Below are 6,424 nucleotides of genomic sequence, written 5' to 3' on the forward strand. Positions count from 1 at the left end.
CAAAGCTGTGGTAAATGCCTTGAAATATGTGATGAGAGGTTATGGGAAGAAAGATCTGAGTCAGACTGGGAAGGCTGTTTTGTGAAAATGGCATTTGAGATCTAAAGCATGAGTAGGAATTTGGGGCAAGAGTGGAGTGAAATCACAGGTGCTCTGATGGCAGAAAAAAATCACACTTTTAATGAGCTAAAAAAAAGAAAAGACAAAGAAAAACAAACCATGGTGTGGCACTGCAGGTAAGAAGCAGAATGGAATGAAGTAGGTCTGAAAAGACAGGCAGGCCCCAAATAAGGAAACCTTGTTGAGGACCTGGAATTTAACCGGAGAGGAATGTTAACCTTCCGAAGTGTTACAAGCATGCTTAAAAATAGCCACTTCAGGGGCGCCTGGGTGGCGCAGTGGGTTAAGCGTCCGACGTCAGCCAGGTCACGATCTCGCGGTCTGTGAGTTCGAGCCCCGCGTCGGGCTCTGGGCTGATGGCTCAGAGCCAGGAGCCTGTTTCTGATTCTGTGTCTCCCTCTCTCTCTGCCCCTCCCCCGTTCATGCTCTGTCTCTCTCTGTCCCAAAAATAAATAAACGTTGAAAAAAAAATTAAAAAAAAAATAGCCACTTCAATTGCTGTGGGGATTAGAAAAAGGCAAGTGAAGAAGGTAGAATCCAGCCAGAGGTTGTTGCAGTAGTTGAGCGATAGATGCTGATGGCTTAGACCAGACCTGAAGCACAGAGCTTACTGTCATGCAGAGGGCAGGTGAGAAATAAGTGGAGACTTTACACTGTACTCAAGGTAGAACTGGGGTGCCTGGGTAGCTCAGTTGGTTAAGAGTTCAGCTCTTGATTTAGGCTCAGGTCATGATTTCATGGTGAGCGCCTCATTGGGCTTCATGCTGACAGCCTGGAGCCTGCTTGGGATTCTCTCTCTCTCTCTCTCTCTCTCTCTCTCTCTTCCCTTCCCCCATCCCTCTCTCTATGTCTCTCTCTCTCTCTCTCTCTCTCTCTCTCTCTCTCTCTCACACACACACACACACACACACACATATACATACACACTAAATAAACTTTTTTAAAAAAGAAAGTAGAACCAAGAGTACTACTTACAGATGGAGGGTAAAGGGGGATGAGATATTAGAAGAGACTTCAAATAGCTAGGGCATAGGTGTCATTTACTAATGTGTGCCAGTTTGGAGAAGGAAGTAATTTTTACAAGGATATTAAGAGTTCATTTAGAAGTCGCTGGGTTGCTTTGCCAGTTAAGCTTCCGACTTTGGCTCTGGTCATGATCTCACAGTCTGTGGGTTTGAGCCCCATATCGGGCTCTGTGCTGACAGCTCAGAGCCTAGAGCCTGCTTCAGATTCTGTGTCTGCCTCTCCTCTGCTCATGCTCTGTCTCTCTCCATCTCTGAAAAATGAATAAATGTTAAAAAGTTAAAAAAAGAGTTCATTAAAAAATTATTTTTTAATGTTTATTTATTTGGGGGAGAGAAAGAGAGAGAGAGCATTAGCAGAGAAGGGGCAGAGAAAGGAAGACACAGAATCTGAAGCAGGCTCCAGACTCTGAGCTGTCAGCACAGAGCTGTTCACAGGGGGCTTGAATTAATAAACCGCGAGATCATGACCTGAGCCAAAGTCGGATGCTCAACCGACTGAGGCACCCAGGTGCCCCAAGAGTTCATTTTTAAATGTAAGTTTTAATTCCTGCAGGATATTTATATAAATTAAAAAGTAAGCAGTTGGGGAACCCCTGTGTGGCTCTGTTGGTTGAATGTCCGATGCTTGATTTTGGTTCAGGTTATGATCCCAGGATTGTGAGATCGAGCCCCGCATTGGGCTCCATGCTGAGCATGGAGTCTGCTTGGGATTCTCTCTCTTTCCCTCTGTCTCCCCAACTCATGCTCTCTCTCTCTGTCTCTCTCAACTAAAAAAAATGAAAAATAAAAAAAAAATAAGCTGTTGGAGGTGTCTGTCAGGAAATCTGAAAAGAAACTGGGACTAGAGATAGAAGCTTGAAAATTGTCAATAATTGTGGAAATTTTAGAAGAGAAAAGTCATAAGGAAAGAATGGGAAGATAAGCGTATCTTAGGGATGCTGTGTTGTGCTGAACAGATTGCTCCTTCAGGACTGAGACACTCATTTCCCGAGCTACTGGCAGTGTGGGCTGGAGATTGTGCATAGCTGAATCCCTTGCCAGGAACTGGAAGGGAATCTCTTGCCCAAATTTATACTTCCTCCCCTGGGACAGCTCAGACACAATGAGTAGACAAGGTGGATAAATTGAAGTTAAAGATCCTTGGTTTGATGTGGGACAGTTTGAAAGAACTATGTCAGCTTCAAATAGCTCTAGGATCAGCTGAGACCTCTGCAGAAACCACATGAAGACATCTGGTGTCAGAAGTGGTCTTAGGAAGCAGGCTCTGAAATAGGAACTTGCTGTTGGAAAACCTACCAGTTAATTGGCAATTAAGATTCTATCACTCTATCCCTAGTCATCCTTGGAGAGTGGATAACTCCTAGCTTGTTGTAGTGAGTAGTTACTACAAACTTCACCTGGAATAGGCTAATGGCATGAAATGCACCTGTAACTAAAGCATAATTTAGGGGGGTTTGAGAAGTTTAAGGCAAATGACTCTTGTTAAACACTGTTGATGCATTGAAAAAAAAAGACAATGAAAGGCTGGTAGTAATTATTTTAAGCTGAATTGTGAAAGCCAGTGAACCTATAATTCAAACTGATATGTGAAAGCTAGAGAGCTTCCTTGGCAGAATCTAAAGAGGATTTCATCCCCTGCCACCAGAGGATAGAACCACAAGATGATCAGTCTAGGACTTACTAATAATGGGAAACTCAAACAAAGCTTGAATTTTCAACCTTGTCAATTCTGATACCTAAAGATCAGGGCTCTGGTTGGAACTAAGTGGAATCCTGAGTCAAGATGGAGACATTTCGGTTGATGCACTCAGAAATCTTGAACCCTCAGCTTCCCCTCAACTCTCTGCGCTGCAAAAGTGGTCTACTCATCCCTCCTAAAGGCTAGTCCTCCCCTCTTGTTTGAAAATGATGCCAACTTTGCTATGCAAGACAACACATACCTCTTTCAGTCCCTACTTCTAATTCTCTTCATGAACATCAGACCAGTAATTGACCAATAATAGGGTTAAGTGACAACATAAACTTCTTGGGGACATACTGGGTGAGTTAAAAGAGGAAAAAGTGTACACACCAATGAGTTACAGATTTAGCTGATATATACCCAGGAAGATCTAGGAGAAGATATAGGAGTCTGGATCCTGAGGAAGCTGATCAAGATGGGAAAGAAAAAATTACCAAAATGGGAACATCTCCCCCAATATAGAATTTAACATTCTTGAAAAAGATCCCAGAAGACAGTGCTAACATGCTGCAAGGATCACTCTTGTATATTTGAGGAAAAGATGGCCCACATTAATGAAAATGAAATGTCGGAACTCCATGGTTGATAGTGGAGGAAAGATCAAAGGGCAGGCCAGCATGGATATGGTAGGTAAGACTGGAAAACCCACTTGCTGACTGTCTCATGGTAAGGCTTCAAGACATCTCCATTTACCAATGGGATTAAGAATTTCTTAGAAGGGCACCAGTATTTCTGAGAAGCTCACTAGTGTATGTGCTCTGTAAGTCAGAACCAATAGTAGATGTAGTTTTAAAACTGATTCCAGTGGGGATCATAGGATTCTAACACTGTACAACAAAGAAGATGTGGCAATGAGCACATGACCATAAGATCCAGTGGGTCTGTCACATACCACACCCCCAAAAGCTGCCAGCTTGTCCATTTGAAGTTGTGGCCTGAGAATGGCACAGAGTAAGGAGGATCTGGTTTACTCACCATGTGTGTCAAGGTGGCTATACTGAACTACATGTATGTTTCTAGTTCTTTTCTGGTATGTTTCTAGAATGAACCACGAGGAAAGTTCTCTCACAAAGTTGGAAGAAGCATTTAGTAGCATACACCCATCTTCAGTTATTTGGTCAGGCACTAATCCAAGTGCTGTCATGAAGGGAGTTTGTAGGTATGATTAAAGGTCCCAGTCAGTTGATTTTAAGTTAATCAAAAGGGAGATCATTCTGAGCAGGCCTGACTCAGTCAATTGGAAGGCCTTTCAACAGGGTTTGGCCTTTCCTGATGAAAGAGACTCATACTGTGTAGACATTTCAGCTTATGTTCTTGGGATTCCAGTTTCTTGTTATTTTCCCTTCTGAATTAACTACCCTAAGGGCTTTAGAGTTATTTCATAATTACCCATTGTTATATAAGATATATAATATATAAAATATAAGATGTATAACTCCTTATAATAATTCCTTATAATTTTTATATTTTTATAAATCTATTATAATACTATTATTTTTATATAATAATATTAGTGTATATGTATATATACTATTCATATCTGTTCTAGCTGCATATATACAAACTATAACTGTATCTATATCTATGATTCTCTCTGTACCAAAGAACTTTATATCTTAATAAACTGGCAAAACAATAGAATAACAAGAAAATGAATGATTGTTACAGTTGTTAAGGTGGAATTTTCTTTCATGATTTTATACCCACATTTATTTCTCCTCCATCACTCTGAATTTCTTGATTTGATTTAGGCCAGGAGTCAAGTAAACATTTTCAGTAATGGGCCAGATAGTGAATATCATATAGGCTTGTGGGGTGGGCACATGGTTTTTGTTGCAACCTTTCAACTCTTATCACTGTAGCATGAAAACAGCCATTGACAGAATGTAATATAAATGAATGAATGTGGCTGTGTTCCAATAAAACTACATTTACAAAAACAGGTGGCAGGCAGGATTTTGGCAATGGCCATAGTTTGTCAACACTTGTCTTTATCATGCCAAGATTTTGTTGAGACTCTCTACCACCTCATCTAATGGGTGAACTTCAAGAGTTCAATTTATTTATCCATTTCTTTTTGAAATCAATCAAAGATACGACTACCAAAGAATTATGAGAGTGGTATTGCAAATCTGGCTTTGAAGATGAAGATGGAGGGAGGATTGGAATATTAGATGGTGTTGAGAATCTGTAAAACGTAGGGAAATGACATCGTCCTCAGAGCCTCCACAAAGAACACAGTCTTACTGCCACCTTGGTTTTAGCTCAGTGAGACCCATGTTGGATTTATAATCTACTGAATTACAAAATAACAATTTTGTATTGTTTATACCACTGTGTTTGTGGTAATTTATGACAGTGACAATAACAATGAAATCCACAAAATTCTCTCTAATATTGGAGAGAAGTGAAAAAATTTTAGTCTTTATTTTCTGTTTCACTCTTATTTTCTCTACACACACACACACACACACACACACACACACAAACACATCTATGCTTTCCAATTATTCTTGCAAATATTTGCAATTATCTATCCCAATAGCTGACCCTGCCTCTGTGTTGATTCGGACTGTTTTGATGCCTTGTGCTTATTCTTCCAAGGATGGATTTCTAGTGTTGCTGGGGTTTGTTGTTGTTGTTGTTGTTTTTCCCTGCATGATAGCTTGAGGCACACACACCTCTACCTAGCTAAGATGAACACATTTCTGAAAACATCTCATTTTGAGAGCAATTTACATTCATGTTATGCTCTATCTCTCTAAAATTGCTTCAGTCTGAATTTTCTTTTAATTTTAGTGAGAGAAAATGCCCATTGAATTGATGTTATAATTCTACAAAGATTTATGAAAAGAAGCAATACTCCCAAGTGACAATTAGGGTCTTCAGTTCCTCTCAAAGAGAATTGCAACTCTTCCTTCTTTTAAATTCTTCACCTCTTCATTTTCTTCTTCATTCCTTTTGATCTCTTATTTTTACATTTTGTCTCTGCATTTTTAAATCTGTGCAACCCTTTTCAAAAGCAGTGTGTCAATTCATTAGAAAAGCCATAAAATTGTTCATTTGCTTTGATCCAGAGATTGAGCTCCTGCAAAATAATTTAAGAGAAATTAGATGCCAAATACACCCAAATATTCCATGTGGCACTAAACATAATTTAAAAACTAGATAAAACATAGAATGGGTGAATCACCATATTGTACACCTGAAACTAATTCAGCACTGTACATTAATTATACTGGAATTTAAGAAAATTAATTAAAAAATAAAAATAAAAACTAGATAAAACCTAAATGTCCAGTAGTGAGGAATTGGCAAGTGACAGCACATCAACATAATTAAATAAAAAAATGATGAAATTTGTCATTATGAAGGAGGAATTGGATTGAAATCCCAGCTAAATTACGTAAACTACTGAACAGACATATAAACCTAGGCAAAGTGTGTCTCCTATTTAAGTGTTCATTTCCTCATTTGAAAGCACAAATAATACTTATTCCCATATTGATGACATGAAGAATAAATGAGTTCACATATA

The sequence above is a fragment of the Lynx canadensis genome, chromosome D1 (genome assembly GCF_007474595.2).
Source record: "Lynx canadensis isolate LIC74 chromosome D1, mLynCan4.pri.v2, whole genome shotgun sequence".
NCBI classification, from domain to species: Eukaryota; Metazoa; Chordata; class Mammalia; order Carnivora; family Felidae; genus Lynx; species Lynx canadensis.